General features: G+C 40.8%; 1 protein-coding gene across 2 annotated transcripts in view; it reads left to right on the forward strand.

Annotated features, from left to right (window-relative positions):
* Window positions 1-17,930, forward strand: part of LOC139763141 (uncharacterized) — a 486,471-nt gene that overhangs the window by 279,077 nt on the left and 189,464 nt on the right. The gene's annotated exons all lie outside the window — the stretch shown is intronic.

Raw genomic sequence — 17,930 nt, forward strand, 5'->3', positions numbered from 1 at the left:
CAATCAATACCCTCCCATATAATTTACCAGGAATACTCAACAAACTTATACCTCTATTTAAATATCTATTTAAATATAAATAGATATTAGCCATCCATATTTCCAAAAAATCTCTACCCTAACCAGTATACTTCTGATATGCTGATTGATCTTTTCAGTAATAGCTGACCCATCCACACAGAGTTAAAGGCACTTCAGTATTATTTTACTGTGATGTCTGTTGTCTGTGGTGATAGCCATTAGCGCTAGAATAGAGGGAAGTGCATACTTGGGTCATGCCCTTTTTAGAATTGTTGGACAACATCAGTCTGTATGTCTGTCATCATAAGGAGATATGAATTTAAGGTGGTCTTGCTACAGTACCATGCCATGACTAACCTACCAGTAATGTAAGTGTGCATTAGGAAGAGGTTTATTAGCTTTTTTCTCCCTGTTTGGGTCCTGTAATCAAGTATCCTTAGTCCTTTACTGTAATTACCTAAGGAATGTGTCCCTTATAAAGAAGAAAAAAGATACGTATAGACATATGAAAGACAGAAAGTGGTTGGCCAGTTTCGTAGTTAGCCATTATGCCAGATTCACTTGATGGCTTCACCTCTTCTTTTTAATTTCTTTCATATTTGTTGACCAGTTCCTGCATTAGTAAGCTAGCACTAGGAGCAGATGAAGAAAAAGACCTTACTCACCCAAATCCATTCTCTACCCGTCTTGTGTAATGCATGGAAACCACAGCCACTTATCCACAGATCTTTCCATGGTTCCTGGCTCAGTCCCATTTATGCTCCATCACTGTGATTCATTCTGAATCAAGCATGCCTTTAAAGCTCTTACATGTTCAGTCCTGAGCACTCAAAATCATTTTAACATGATTCATCCATCTCCAATTTGGTCTCCACCTTCTTTTTCTCTCTAGTATTGGCATATATCCCCTTTGTTGACTTCTCCACACTCACTCTCTCCATATGTCTAGACCATTTCAGCACACCCTCTTCAACTTTCTCAACCATGTTCTTCTTATAATCACACCTCTCCCTCACCCTATCATTACGTACTCATTCAAACCCCCCCCCCTCTCTCTCTCTCTCTTGTATTGTCCTCAAACATTTCATTGTCAACACATTCTCTCTCCCTCTTATATGTTCACCTACAGTCCTTGCTTCACATCCATACAACACCACTGGGACTGCTATATCTTCAGCTCAGGTAGGGTGTCTGAATGTGTGTGGATGTAAGCAAGATGAAAAAAGGAGAGATAGGTAGTATGTTTGACGAAAGAAACCTGGATGTTCTAGCTCTGAGTGAAATGAAGCTCAAGGATAAAGGCAAAAAGTGGTTTGGGAAAGTCTTAGGAGTAAAGTCAGGGGTTGGTGAAAGGACAAAAGCTATGGAAGGAGTAGGACTAACTTCTGAATCAGGAGTTGTGGGAGTATGTGATAGAGTGTAAGAAAGTAAATTCTTGATTGATGTGGGTAAAACTGAAAGTGGATGGAGAGAGATGGGTGATTATTGGTGCTTATGCACCTTGTAACGAGAAGAAAGATCATGAGAAACAAGTGTTTCGGGAGCAGCTGAGTGAGTGTGTAAGCAGCTTTGGTGCATGAGACCGGGTTATAGTGATGGGTGATTTAAATGTGAAGGTGAGTAATGTGGCAGTTGATGGTATAATTGGTGTACATGGGGTATTCAGTGTTGTGAATGGAAATGGTGAAGACCTTGTAGATTTGTGTGCTGAAAAAGGACTGGTGATTGGGAATACCTGGTTTAAAAAGAGAGATATACATAAGTATACATATGTGAGTAGGAGAGATGGTCGAAGGGCATTATTGGATTATGTGTTAATTGATAAGCATCTAAAAGAATGACTTTTGGATGTTGATGTGCTAAGAGGGACAGCTGGTTGGATGTTCGATCACTATCTTGTGGAGGCGAAAGTGAAGATTTGTATAGATTTCCAGAAAGAAGAGAGAATGTTGGGGAGAAGAGAGTGGGAAGAGTAAGGGAGTTTGGATAGGAGACTTTTGTGAGGAAGTACCAAAAGAGATTGAGTGTAGAATGGCAAAAGGTGAGAGCAAATGACATGAAAGGAGTGGGTAAGGAATGGGATGTATTTAGGAAAGCAATGATTGCTTGTGCAAGAGATGCTTGTAGCATGAGAAAGGTGGGAGGTAGGCAGATTAGAAAGTGTGGTGAGTGATGGGATGAAGAAGTAAGGTTGTTAGTGAGAGAAAAGAGATGCGTTTTGATGTTACTTGCAGGGAATTAGTGCAAATGACTGGGAGATGTACAAAAGAAACTGGCAGGAGGTCAGCAGAAAGGTGCAAGAGGTGAAAAGACAAATTAGAGTTGGGGTGAGAGTGTCATTAAATTTTGGGGAGAATGAAAAGAAGTCTATTGATTGAGAGGGTGAAGGCATGTACAGAGCATCAGATTGGGGAAGAGCAGTGTGGTTTCAGAAGTGGTAGAGGATTGGATCAGGTGTTTGCTTTGAAGAATGTATGTGAGAAATACTTAGAAAAGCAAATGGATTTGTATGTAGCATTTATGGATCTGGAGAAGGCATATGATAAGAATTGATAGAGATGCTCTGTGGAAGGTATTAAGAATATATGGTGTGGGAGGCAAGTTGTTTGAAGCAGTGAAAAGTTTTTATCGAGGATGTAAGGTATGTGTACGAGTAGGAAGAGAGGAAAGTGATTGGTTCTCAGTAAATGTTGGTTTGCGACAGGGGTACATGATGTCTCCATGTTTGTTTAATTTGCTTATGGATGGGGTTGTTAGGGAGGTAAATGCAAGAGTTTTGGGGAGAGGGGCAAGTATGCAGTCTGTTATGGATGAGAGAGCTTGGGAAGTGAGTCAGTTTGTGTTCACTGATGATACAGCACTGGTGGCTGATTTGGGTGAGAAACTGCAGAAACTGGTGACTGAGTTTGGTAAAGTGTGTGAAAGAAGAAAGCTGAGAGTAAATGTGAAGAAGAGCAAGGTTATTAGGTACAGTAGGGTTGAGGGACAAGTCAATTGAGAGGTAAATTTAAATAGAGAAAAACTTTAGGAAGTGAAGTGTTTTAGATATCTGGGAGTGGATTTGGCAGCAGATGGAACCATGGAAGTGGAAGTTAGTCATAGGATGGGGGAGGGGGGCGAATGTTCTGGGAGTGTTGAAAAATGTGTGGAAATTGAGAACATTATCTTAGAAAGGAAAATGGGTATGTTTGAAGGAATAGTTGTTCTGACAGTGTTACATAGTTGTGAAGCGTGGGCTATAGAGTTGCGTGGAGGAGGGTGGATGTGTTGGAAATGAGATGTTTGAGGACAATATGTTGTGTGAGGTGGTTTGATCGAGTAAGTAATGAAAGGGTAAGAGAGATGTGTGGTAATAAAAAGAGTATGGGTGAGAGAGCAGAAAAGGGTTCTTAGAAATGGTTTGGTCACATGGAGAGAATGAGTGAGGAAATATTGACAAAGAGGATATGTGTGTCAGAGGTGGAGGGAATGAGGAGAAATGGGAGACCAAATTGGAGGTGGAAAGATGGAGTGAAAAAGATTGTGAGTGATCAGTGTCTTAACATACAGGAGGGTGAAAGGCGTGCAAGGAATAGAGTGAATTGGAACGATGTGGTATACCGGGGTTGACGTGCTGTCAATGGATTGAACCAGGGCATGTGAAGCGTCTGGGGTAAACCAAGGAAAGTTCTGTGGGACCTGGATATGGAAAGGGAGCTGTGGTTTCGGTGCATCATACATGACAGCTAGAGACTGAGTGTGAACGAATGTGGCCTTTGTTGTCTTTTCCTAGTGCTACCTCATGCATATGCGGGGGGAGGGGGTTGTCATTTCATGTGTGGCAGGGTGGCGATGGGAATGAGTAAGGGCAGACAATATGAATTATGTACATGTGTATATATGTATATGTCTGTGTGTGTACATATATGTATACATTGCGATGTATAGGTGTGTATATTTGCGTGTGTGGTTGTATATGTATATACATGTGTATGTGGGTGGGTTGGGCCATTCTTTTGTCTGTTTCCTTGTGCTACCTTGCTAACGTGGGAAACAACGACAAAGTATAATAAATAAACAAATAGATAAAAAGAAGTTTAGGAAAGAGGTAAATAATGTGGATAAGATAAGAGAACAAATGGGGACATTGGTGAACAGGGCAGGTGGGGAGGAAATAATAGGGAGTGATCAAATGATAGGATGGAGTGAGTATTTTGAAGGTTTGTAGAATGTGTTTGTTGACAGAGTGGCAGATATAGGTGTTTTGGTTGGGTTGGTGTGCAAAGTAAGAGGGTCAGTAAAGACAGAAGAGGTAGTGAAAGCTTTGCAGAAGATGAAATCCAGCAAGGCAGCGGGTTTGGATGGTATTGCAGTGGAATTTATCAAAAAAGGGGATGACTATGTTGTTGATTGGTTGGTAAGGATATTCATTGTATACATGGATCATGGTGAAGTGCCTGAGGATTGGCAGAATTTATGCATAGGCCCATTGGCCCATTGTACAAAGGCAAAGGGGATAAAGGTGAGTGTTCGAACTACAGAGGCATAAGTCTGTTGAGTATTCCTAGGAAATTATATGGGAGAGTATTGATTGAGAGGGTGAAGGCATGTACAGAACTTCAGATCGGGGAAGAGCAGTATGGTTTCAGAAGTGGTAGAGGATGTGTGGATCAGGTGTTTGCTTTGAAGAATGTATGTGAGATATACTTAGAAAAACAGATGGATATGTATGTAGCATTTATGGATCTGGAGAAGGCATATGATAGAGTGGATAGAGATCTTTGTGGAGGGTTTAAAGAGGAAATGATGAGGGAGATAAGTTCCTAGAAGTAGTGAAGAAGTTTTACCAGGATGCAAGGCATATGTACAAGTAGGAAGAGAGGAGAGGGAATGGTTTCCAGTGAATGTTGGTTTGCGGTAGGGGTTTTTGATGTCCCCATGGTTGTTTGATTTGTTTACAGGTGGGGTGGTCAGGGAGGTAAGTGGAAGAGGGCATGTGAAGTGAGTCAGTTGTTGTTCGCAGATGATACAGCTCTAGTTGTTGATTCGTGTGAGAAACTGCAGAAGTTGGTGACTGAGTTTGGAAAAGTTTGTCAAAGGAGAAAGTTGAGAGTAAATGTGAATAGGAGCAGGGTTATTAGGTTCAGTAGGGGTGAGGGATAAGTTAATTAGGATTTAAGTTTGAATGGAGAAAAATTGTTGGAAATGAAGTGTTTTAGGTATCTGGGAGTGGATTAAGCAGCGGATGGAACCATGGAAGCAGAAGTGAGTCTCAGGGTGGGGGAGGGGGCGAAGGTTCTGGGAGCAATGAAAAATGTGTGGAAGGAGAGAACATTATCTCAGAGTGCAAATTATCTCAGAGTGCAAAAATGGTTATGTTTGAAGGAATAGTGGTTCCAACAATGTTATATGGTTGTAAGGCATGAGGGATGGATAGGGTTGTACAGAGGAGGGTGGATGTGTTGGAAATGAAATGTTTGAGGACAATATGTGGTGTGAGATGGTTTGATCGAGTAAGTAATGAAAGGGTAAGGGAGATAAGTAGAACTAAAAAGAGTGTGGTTGAGAGAGCAGAAGAGGGTGTGTGAAAATGGTTTGGGAATATGGAGAGAATGAGTGAGGAAATATTGACAAAGAGGATAAATGTGTCAGAGGTGAAGGAAACAAGAAGCAGGACACCAGATTGGAGGTGAAAGGGTGGAGTGAAAAAGATTTTGAGCGATTGGGGCCTTAACATACAGGAGGGTGAGAGGCGTGCAAGGAATAGAGTGAATTGGAATGATGTAGTATACCAGGGTCGACGTGCTGTCAGTAGACTAAACCAGGGCCTGTGAAGCATCTGGGGTAAACCATGGAAAGGTGTGTGGGGCCTGGATGTGAATAGGGAGCTTTGGTTTCGGTGTATTACATATGACAGCTAGAGACTGAGTGTGAATGAATGTGGCCACTTTGCAGGGAAGTAGAGCAAATGACTGGGAGATGCATAAAAGAAAGCAGCAGGAGGTCAAGAGAAAGGTGCAAGAGGTGAAAAAGAGGGCAAATGAGCGTTGGGGTAAGAGTGTGTCCTTAGATTTTTGGAAGAATAAAACGATGTTGTGTAAGGAGGTAAATAAAGTGTGTAGAGAACAAATGGAAACATCGATGAAAGGGCGAATGGGGAGGTAATATCAAGTAATGATGAAGTGAGTAGATTGAGTATTTTGAAGGTTTGTTGGATGTGTTTGATGATAGAGTGGCAGATATGGGGTGTTTTGGTCAGGGTGGTGTACGAAGTGAAAGGGTCTTGGAGAATGGTTTGATAAACGGAGAAGAGGTAGTGAATGGCAGAATGCATGCATAGTGCAATTGTATAAAGGCAAAGGAGATAAAGGTGAGTGTTTAAGTTACAGAGGCATAAGTTTGATGAGTATTCCTGGTGGAAAATTATATGGGAGGGTATTCATTGACAAGATAAAAGCATGTACAGAGCATCAGATTGGGGAAGAGCAGTGTGGTTTCCAAAGTGGTAAAGGATGTGTGGATCAGGTGTGTTCTTTGAAGAATGTATGTGAGAAATACTTAGGAAAACAGATAGATTTTTATGTACCATTTATGGATCTGGAGAAGGCATATGATAGGGTTCATAAAGATGCTTAGTAGAAGGTTTTAAGAGTATATGGTATGGGAGATAAGTTGCTAGAAGCAGTGAAAGGTTTTTACCAAGGATACAAGGCATGTTCATGAGTCATACATACATTAAATAACCTTACCAACCAGTCAACAATACAGTCACCCCCTTTTTTAATAAATTCCACTGCAATACCATCCAAACCTGCTGCCTTGCCGGCTTTCATCTTCCGCAAAGCTTTTACTACCTCTTCTCTGTTTACCAAATCATTTTCCCTAACCCTCTCACTTTGCACACCACCTCGACCAAAACACCCTATATCTGCCACTCTATCATCAAACACATTCAACAAACCTTCAAAATACTCACTCCATCTCCTTCTCACATCACCACTACTTGTTATCACCTCCCCATTTGCGCCCTTCACTGAAGTTCCCATTTGCTCCCTTGTCTTACGCACTTTATTTACCTCCTTCCAGAACATCTTTTTATTCTCCCTAAAATTTAATGATACTCTCTCACCCCAACTCTCATTTGCCCTTTTTTTCACCTCTTGCACCTTTCTCTTGACCTCCTGTCTCTTTCTTTTATACATCTCCCACTCAATTGCATTTTTTCCCTGCAAAAATCGTCCAAATGCCTCTCTCTTCTCTTTCACTAATACTCTTACTTCTTCATCCCACCACTCACTACCCTTTCTAATCAACCCATCTCCCACTCTTCTCATGCCACAAGCATCTTTTGCGCAATCCATCACTGATTCCCTAAATACATCCCATTCCTCCCCCACTCCCCTTACTTCCATTGTTCTCACCTTTTTCCATTCTGTACTCAGTCTCTCCTGGTACTTCCTCACACAAGTCTCCTTCCCAAGCTCACTTACTCTCACCACCCTCTTCACCCCAACATTCACTCTTCTTTTCTGAAAACCCATACAAATCTTCACCTTAGCCTCCACAAGATAATGATCAGACATCCCTCCAGTTGCACCTCTCAGCACAGTAACATCCAAAAGTCTCTCTTTCGCGCGCCTTTCAGTTAACACGTAATCCAATAACGCTCTCTTGCCATCTCTCCTACTTACATAAGTATACTTATGTATATCTCGCTTTTTAAACCAGGTATTCCCAATCATCAGTCCTTTTCCAGCACATAAATCTACAAGCTCTTCACCATTTCCATTTACAACACTGAACACCCCATGTATACCAATTATTCCCTCAACTGCCACATTACTCACCTTTGCATTCAAATCACCCATCACTATAACCCGGTCTCGTGCATCAAAACCACTAACACACTCATTCAGCTGCTCCCAAAACACTTGCCTCTCATGATCTTTCTTCTCATGCCCAGGTGCATATGCACCAATAATCACCCATCTCTCTCCATCAACTTTCAGTTTTACCCATATTAATCGAGAATTTACTTTCTTACATTCTATCACATACTCCCACAACTCCTGTTTCAGGAGTATTGCTACTCCTTCCCTTGCTCTTGTCTTCTCACTAACCCCTGACTTTACTCCCAAGACCTTCCCAAACCACTCTTCCCCTTTACCCTTGAGCTTCGTTTCACTCAGAGCCAAAACATCCAGGTTCCTTTCTTCAAACATACTACCTATCTCTCCTTTTTTCACATCTTGGTTACATCCACACACATTTAGGCACTCCAATCTGAGCCTTCGCGGAGGATGAGCACTCCCCGCGTGACTCCTTCTGTTTCCCATTTTAGAAAGTTAAAAAAGTACAAGGAGGGGAGGATTTCTGGCCCCCCGCTCCCGTCTCCTCTAGTCGCTTTCTACGACACGCGAGGATTGGCCTGAGGATTGGCGGAATGCGTGCATAGTGCCATTGTACAAAGGCAAAGGGGATAAGAGTGAGTGCTCAAATTACAGAGGTATAAGTTTGTTGAGTATTCCTGGTAAATTATATGGGAGGGTATTGATTGAGAGGGTGAAGGCATGTACAGAGCATCAGATTGGGGAAGAGCAGTGTGGTTTCAGAAGTGGTAGAGGATGTGTGGATCAGGTGTTTGCTTTGAAGAATGTATGTGAGAAATACTTAGAAAAGCAAATGGATTTGTATGTAGCATTTATGGATCTGGAGAAGGCATATGATAGAGTTGATAGAGATGCTCTGTGGAAGGTATTAAGAATATATGGTGTGGGAGGCAAGTTGTTAGAAGCAATGAAAAGTTTTTATCGAGGATGTAAGGCATGTGTACGTGTAGGAAGAGAGGAAAGTGATTGGTTCTCAGTGAATGTAGGTTTGCGGCAGGGGTGTGTGATGTCTCCATGGTTGTTTAATTTGTTTATGGATGGGGTTGTTAGGGAGGTGAATGCAAGAGTTTTGGAAAGAGGGGCAAGTATGAAGTCTGTTGGGGATGAGAGAGCTTGGGAAGTGAGTCAGTTGTTGTTCGCTGATGATACAGCGCTGGTGGCTGATTCATGTGAGAAACTGCAGAAGCTGGTGACTGAGTTTGGTAAAGTGTGTGAAAGAAGAAAGTTATGAGTAAATGTGAATAAGAGCAAGGTTATTAGGTACAGTAGGGTTGAGGGTCAAGTCAATTGGGAGGTGAGTTTGAATGGAGAAAAACTGGAGGAAGTAAAGTGTTTTAGATATCTGGGAGTGGATCTGGCAGTGGATGGAACCATGGAAGCGGAAGTGGATCATAGGATGGGGGAGGGGGCGAAAATTCTGGGAGCCTTGAAGAATGTTTGGAAGTCGAGAACATTATCTCAGAAAGCAAAAATGGGTATGTTTGAAGGAATAGTGGTTCCAACAATGTTGTATGGTTGCGAGGCGTGGGCTATGGATAGAGTGGTGCGCAGGAGGATGGATGTGCTGGAAATGAGATGTTTGAGGACAATGTGTGGTGTGAGGTGGTTTGATCGAGTAAGTAACGTAAGGGTAAGAGAGATGTGTGGAAATAAAAAGAGCGTGGTTGAGAGAGCAGAAGAGGGTGTTTTGAAATGGTTTGGGCACATGGAGAGAATGAGTGAGGAAAGATTGACCAAGAGGATATATGTGTCAGAGGTGGAGGGAACGAGGAGAAGAGGGAGACCAAATTGGAAGTGGAAAGATGGAGTGAAAAAGATTTTATGTGATCGGGGCCTGAACATGCAGGAGGGTGAAAGGAGGGCAAGGAATAGAGTGAATTGGATCGATGTGGTATACCGGGGTTGACGTGCTGTCAGTGGATTGAATCAGGGCATGTGAAGCGTCTGGGGTAAACCATGGAAAGCTGTGTAGGTATGTATATTTGCGTGTGTGGACGTATGTATATACATGTGTATGGGGGTGGGTTGGGCCATTTCTTTTGTCTGTTTCCTTGCGCTACCTCGCAAACGCGGGAGACAGCGACAAAGCAAAAAAAAAAAAAAAAAAAAAAAACAAGGCATGTTTATGAGTACAAAGAGAGGAAAGTTTGCGGCAGAGGTGCGTGATGTCTCCATGGTTGTTTGATATGTTATGGATAGGGTGGTTAGGGAGGTGAAATCAAGAGTTTTGGGGAGAGGGGCAAGTAAGCAGTCTATTGTGGATGAGAGTGCTTGGGAAGTGAGTTAGTTGTTGTTCGCTGATGATACAGTGCTGGTGGCTGATTTGGGTGAGAAACTGCAGTGGTTGGTGATTGATTTGGTAAAGTGTGTGAAAGGAGAAAGTTGAGGGTAAATATGAATGGGAGTAGGGTTGAGGGAGTTAAATGGGAGATAAGTTTGAATGGAGAAAAACTGGAGGAAGTGAAGTGTTTTAGATATCTGGGAGTGCACTAAGCAGTGGATGGTACCTTGGAAGCAGAAGTGAGTCACGGGGTGGGGGAGGGGGCAAGGGTTCTTGGAGCATTGAAGAATGTGTGGAAAGAGAGAACGTTATCTTGGAGAGAAAAATGGATATGTTTGAAGGGATAGTTGCTCCAACAATGTTATATGGTTGCAAGGCATGGGCTATAGATAGGGCTGTGAGGAGGAGGGTGGATGTATTGGAAATGAAATGCTTGAGGACAGTATGTGGTGTGAGGTGGTTTGATCAAGTAAGTAATGAAAGGGTAAGAGAGATGTGTAGTAATGAAAAGAGTGTGGTTGAGAGAGCAGAAGAGGGTGTGTTGAAATGGTTTGGTCACATGGAGAGAATGAGTGAGGAAAGATTTACAAAGAAGATGTATGTGTCAGAGGGGTATGGTATAAGGAGAGGTGAGAGATGGAGTGAAAAAGTTTTCGAATGATTGGTGCCTGAACATACAGTAAGGTGAAAGGCGTACAAGGAATAGAGTGACATGGAATGATGTGGTATAAAGGGGTCAATGTGCTGCCAGTGGATTGAACCAGGGCATGTGAATTGTCTGGGGTAAGTTATGGAAAGGTCTGTTGGGCTTGTGGATGTGGAAAGGGAGCTGTGGTTATGGTGCATTACACATGACAGCTAGAGACTGAGTGTGAACAAATGTGGCCTTTTTGTCTTTTCCTGGCACAACCTCACGTAATATTGTTAAGCTTGTTAACTATATATCAATGTTAATTTTGATTTCAAACTTGTTAGCTTTGATGTTTCCTCACTGTTCACAAAAGTTCCAGTTGATGACCTTTTAGAATATTTATTTGATGTTTCGGATGATATTCGTTTACCTGTTTCAAAGTCTGTTTTCATTGAACTGATGAATTGTGTATAAAATTCTGTGTATTTCAATTCAATGGAGAATATTATGCTCAAAAAATTTGATATGTCAATGGGTAACCCTCTTTCACCTGTATTAAATAATCTTTATATGGAATGCTTTGAAACAGAATTACTAAAGGATATCTTACCTTCTAATGCAGCTTGGTTTAGTTATGTAGATGATGTTCTTTGTGTTTAGCCAACAAATGAAAATTTACAAACATTTCTCCCCTTACCTAATGATTTAGTACCTTCCATGAAATTTACTGTAGAAAATGAAAATAATGGTATGTTACCATTTTTAGATTGCATGATCCATTGGCAAGGAAACAAGTTTAAATTTAGTATATACAGAAAAGCTACCATTGTATGCTCATATATCTCTTATTACTCATCTCAACATGACAGAGTTAAATTATCATCATTTCATTCTGTGTTCCTTTGGGCATTACGTATTTGCAGTCCAGAGTATATTGATGAGTTTGAGAAGATATTTTCTATTGGATCAAAGTTAAAGTACCGTAAATCTTTCATTGATACATCCCTTAAGTTAGCAAAGAAATGATTTTATAGTGTTGAACTCAAACCTTCCTTAGACACCAAGAATCTTGTAGTTCTCCCTTTTGATACTAATTTACGTTACTTCCTATATTGTTTAATCTTTTAATGTAAATGTTGCCTTCAGCAACAATGATACTGTAAAGAATATCTTAATCAGGAACTGACCAGAAAATTCTCCTGGGTGCATCTATAAAGTGCCATGTAGTAAGCGTGATAAGTTTTACATAAATATAGTATAGGAACAGGACAAGAATCAAATCAAATGCCTTGTTTAATCATGTTAAAAACTATGATCATTGTATTGAGTGGAGTAATGCCATCTCAGTTATTAATTCTAACTCCAGTACCACGAAAAATATCATTGAATCTTGTATTATTGAATACATAAAGAATTATAACCTTAGTATTAGTGAAGGTCTATACAAATTGGTTAGCTTTGTTGTTGATGAAATTTATAAACGATTCCCCTTCTTGTCCACGTAATAAGTTTATGATACGCTCATTGTATGTCTTGGACAATCACTTGCTTACCAGATGGAATCCTAGCTATGTCTCTTTCTTGTATCTTCCCTGATGACGTGATTATTCCACGAAAGTGCACTTGTGAACTTAAAGGTTTCATTTTCCCCATGGACTCATAGGAACTCATAGGAACATCGGTAAAAGGGGCAAATAGGGAGGTAATAACAAGTAGTGGTGAAGTGAGAGGGAGATGAGTTAGTACTTTGAAGGTTTGTTGAATGTGTTTGGTGATAGAGTGGCAGACATAGGGTGTTTTGGTCAGGGTGGCATGTGAAGTGAGAGGGTGAGGAAAAATAATTTGGTAAACACAGAAGAGGTAGTGAAAGCTTTGCAGAAGATGAAGGAAGGCAAGGTGGCAGGTTTGGATGGTATTGCTGTGGACTTTATAAAAAATGATTGTGACTGTGTGGTTGACAGGTTTGTGAGGATATTCAATGCATGTATGGTTCATGGTGAAGTGCCTGAGGATTGGCAGAATGCATGCATAGTGCCATTGTACAAAGGCAAAGGAGATAAAGGTGAGTGTTCAAATTACAGAGGTATAAGTTTGTTGAGTGTTCCTGGGAAATTATATGCGAGGTTATATATTGAGAGTGTGAAGTTGTGTACAGAGCATCAGATTGGGGAAGAGCAGTGTGGTTTCTGAAATGGTAGAGGTGTTTGCTTTGAAGAATGTATGTGAGAAATTCTTAGAAAAGCAGATGGATTTGTATGTAGCCCTATATGGACCTGGAGAAGGCATATGAAAGAGTTAATAGAGATGCTTTATGGAAGGTATTAAGAGTATATTATGTGGGAGGTAAGTTGCTAGAAGCAGTGAAAAGTTTCTATCGATGATGTAAGGGATGAGTAGGAGTAGGAAGAGAGGAAAGTGATTGGTTCCCAGTGAATGTCGGTTTGCTGTAGGGGTGCATGGTGTCTCCATAGTTGTTTAATTTGTTTATGGATGGGGTTATTAGGGAGGTGAATGCAAGAGTTTTGGAGAGAGGGGCAAATATGCAGTCTGTTGTGGATGAGAGGGCTTGGGAAGTGAGTCAGTTGTTGTTCACTGATGATACAGTGCTGGTGGCTGATTCAGGTGAGAAACTGCAGTGGCTGGTGATTGATTTGGTAAAGTGTGTGAAAGGAGAAAGTTGAGGGTAAATATGAATAGGAGTAGGGTTGAGGTACAAGTTAATTGGGAGGTAAGTTTGAATGGAGAAAAACTGGAGGAAGTGAAGTGTTTTAGGTATCTGGGAGTGCACTTAGCAGTGGATGGTACCATGGAATCGGAAGTGAGTCACAGGGTGGGGGAGGGGGCGAGGGTTTCATGGAGCATTGAAGAATGTGTGGAAAGCAAGAATGTTATCTTGGAGAGAAAAATGGATATGTTTGAAGGAATAGATGTTCCAACAATGTTATATGGTTGCAAGGCATGGGGTATAGATAGGGCTGTGAGGGGGAGGGTGGATGTATTGGAAATGAAATGTTTGAGGACAGTATGTGGTGTGAGGTTTGTTTGATCAAGTAAGTAATGAAAGGGTAAGAGAGATTTGTAGTAATGAAAAGAGTGTAGTTGAGAGAGCAGAAGAGGGTGTGTTGAAATGGTTTGGTCACATGGAGAGAATGAGTGAGAAAAGATTGACAAAGAAGATGTATGTGTCAGAGGTGTATGGTATAAGGAGAAGCGAGAGATGGCGCGAAAAAGATTTTGAGTGATCAGTGCCTGAACATACAGGAGGGTGAATGGCATGCAAGGAAGAGTGAAATGGAATGATGTGGTATAATGGGGTCAATGTGCTGTCAGTGGAGTGAACCAGGGCATGTGAATTGTCTGGGGTAAGTTATGGAAAGGTCTGTTGGGCTTGGATGTGGAAAGGGAGCTGTGGTTATGGTGCATTACACATGACAGCTAGAGACTGAGTGTGAACAAATGTGGCCTTTTTGTCTTTTCCTGGCACTACCTCACATAATATTGTTAAGCTTGTTAACTATATATCAATGTTAATTTTGATTTCAAACTTGTTAGCTTTGATGTTTCCTCTCTGTTCACAAAACTTCTAGTTGATGACCTTTTAGAAAGTCTGTTTGATGTTTTGGATGATATTCATTTACCTGTTTCAAAGTCTGTTTTCATTGAACTGATAAAATTGTGTATAAAAGACAGTGTATTTCAATTCAATGGAGAATATTATGCTCAAAAAATTTGATATGTCAATGGGTAACCCTCTTTCACCTGTATTAAGTAATCTTTATATGGAAGGCTTTGAAACAGAATTACTAAAGGATATATTACCTTCTAATGCAACTTGGTTTAGGTATGTAGATGATGTTCTTTGTGTTTAGCCAACAAATGAAAATTTACAAACATTTCTCCCCTTACTTAATGATTTAGTACCTTCCATGAAATTTACTGTAGAAAATGAAAACAATGGTATGTTACCATTTTTAGATTGCATGATCCATTGGCAAGGAAACAAGTTTAAGTTTAGCATATACAGAAAAGCTACATTGTATGCTCATATATCTATTGTTACTCAACATGACAGAGTTAAATTATCATTTCATTCTGTGTTCCTTAGGGCATTACATATTTGCAGTCCAGAGTATATTGATAATGACTTTGAGAAGATATTTTCTATTGGATCAAAGTTAGAGTACCGTAAATCTTTCATTGATAAATCCCTTAAGTTAGCAAAGAAATGATTTTATAGTGTTGAACCCAAACCTTCCTTTGACACCAAGAATCTTGTAGCTCTCCCTTTTGATGCTAATGTTACACTACTTCCCATGTTGCTTAAATCCTTTAATGTAAATGTTGCCTTCAGCAACAATGTTACTGTAAAGAATATCTTAATCAGGAACTGACCAGAAAATTCTCCTGGGTGCATCTATAAAGTGCCATGTAAAAAGTGTGATAAATTTTATATGAATATAGTATAAGAACAGGACAAGAATCAAATGCCTTGTTTAATCATGTTAAAAACTATGATCACTGTATTGAGTGGAGTAATGCCACCTCAGTTATTAACTCTAACTCCAGTACCACGAAAAATATCATGGAATCTTGTATTATTAAAGGCACAACTTTGTCGCTGTCTCCTGCATTAGCAAGGTTGCACAAGGAAACAGACGAACGAATGACCCAACCCACCCACATACACATGTATATACATACAATCCACATGCACATATACATACTTATACATTTTAACGTATACATACATATACTTACACAGACATATACATATATACTCGTGTACATGTTCATACATACTGCCTTCATCCATTCCTCCCGCAACCCCACCACACACGAAATGGCACCACCCACCCCCGCATGCATGCGAGGTAGCGCTAGGAAAAGACAAGAAAGACCACATTTGTTCACACTCAGTCTCTAGCTGTCATGTGTAATGCACCGAAACCACAGCTCCCTTTCCACATTCAGACCCCACAAAACATTCCATTGTATACACCAGACACTTCACATGCCCTGATTCAATTAATTGACAGAATTGATTGACAGCATGTCGACCCCGGTATACCAGATCGTTCCAATTCACTCTATTCCTTGCACTCCCTTCACCCTCCTGTATGTTCAGGCCCTGATTGCTCAAATCTTTTCGCACTCTCTCCTTCCACCTTTAATTTGGTCTTCCACTTCTCCTTGTTCCCTCCACTTCTGACACATATATACTCTTTGTCAATCTTTCCTTACTCATTCTCTCCATGTGACCAAACCATTTCAATACACCCTCTTCTGCTTTCTCAACCACATTCTTTTTATTACCACACATCTCTCTTACCCTTTCATTACTTAATCAATCACACCACCTCACACCACATATTGTCCTCAAACATCTCATTTCCAACAAATCCACCCTGTTCCACACAACCCTATCTATATCCCATGCCTCACAACCATATAACATTGTTGGAACCACTATTCCTTCAAACATACCCATTTTTCCTCTCCGAGATTATGTTCTCGCCTTCCACACATTCTTCAACGCTCCCAGAACCTTTGCCCCCTCTCCCACCCTATGACTCACTTCCGCTTCCATGGTTCCATCCACTGCCAAATTCACTCCCAGATATCTAAAACGCTTCACTTCCTCAATTTCTCCATTCAAACTTACCTCCCAGTTTACTTGTCCCTCAACCGTATTGAACCTAATAACCTTGCTCTTCTTCACATTTACTCTTATCTTTCTTCTTTCACACACTTTACCAGACTTTGTCACCTGAATCAGCCACCAGCGCTGTATCATCAGCGAACAACAACTGACTCACTTCCCCAGCCCTCTCATCCATGACAGACTGCATACTTGACCCTCTCCAAAACTCTTCCATTCACCTCTTTAAAAACCCCATCCATAAACAAATTAAACAACCACAGAGACTTCACGCACCCCTGCCGCAAACCGACATTCACTGAGAACCAATTGCTTTCCTGTCTTCTTACTTGTACACATGCCTTACATCCTCGATAAAAACTTTTCACTGCTTCTAGGACGTTACCTCCTGCACCATATACTCTTAATGCCTTCTCCAGATTCATAAATGCTACATAGTAATCCATCTGTTTTTCTTAGTATTTCTCACATACATTCTTCAAAGCAAACACTTCGTCCACACATCCTCTACCACTTCTGAAACCACACTGCTCTTCCACAATCTGATTCTCTGTACATGCCCTTCACCCTCTCAATCAATACCTTCCCATATAATTTCCCAGGAATACTCAATAAACTTATACCTCTGTAATTTGAACACTCACCTTTATCCCCTTTACCTTTGTACAATGGCACTATGATTGCATTACGCCAATCCTCAAGCACTTCACCTTGAACCATACATACATTGATATCCTCACCAACCAGTCAACAACACAGTCACCCCCTTTTTTAATGAATTCCACAGCAGTACTATCTAAACCCACCGCCTTGTTCACTTTCATCTTCCACAAAGCTTTCACTGCCTCTTCTCTGTTTACCAAATCATTCTCCCTGACCCTCTAACTTCGCACACCACTTAGACCAAAACATCCAGTATCTGCCACACTATCATCAAACATTCAATAAGCCTTCAAAATTCTAACTCCATCTCCCTTCACTTCACCACTACTTTTTATTACTTCCCCATTTGCCCCCTTCACCGATGTTCCCATTTGTTTTCTTGTCTAACGGACTTTATTTACCTCTTCATTCTCTCTAAAATTTAATGATACTCTCCCTAACTTTCATTTGCTCTATTTTTCACCTCTTGCACCTTTCTCCTGACCTCGTGTCTCTTTCTTTTATACATCTCCCAGTCATTTGCACTATTTCCCTGCAAAAGTTGTCCTTTTTTTTTTTTTTTAAACTATTCACCATTTCCCACGTTAGGCAAGGTAGCATTAAGAACAGAAGACTGAGCCTTTGAGGGAACATCCTCACTTGGCCCCTTTCTCTGTTTCTTCCTTTGGAAAATTAAAAATGAGAGGGGATGATTTCCAGCCCCCCGCTCCCTTCGCTTTTAGTCGACTTCTACAACACACGGGGGATACCTGGGAAATATTCTTTCTCCCCTATCCCCTATTTTCCAAAAGAATGAAGAGAGAAGGG

Source organism: Panulirus ornatus, chromosome 46 (assembly GCF_036320965.1).
Source record: "Panulirus ornatus isolate Po-2019 chromosome 46, ASM3632096v1, whole genome shotgun sequence".
NCBI lineage: Eukaryota > Metazoa > Arthropoda > Malacostraca > Decapoda > Palinuridae > Panulirus > Panulirus ornatus.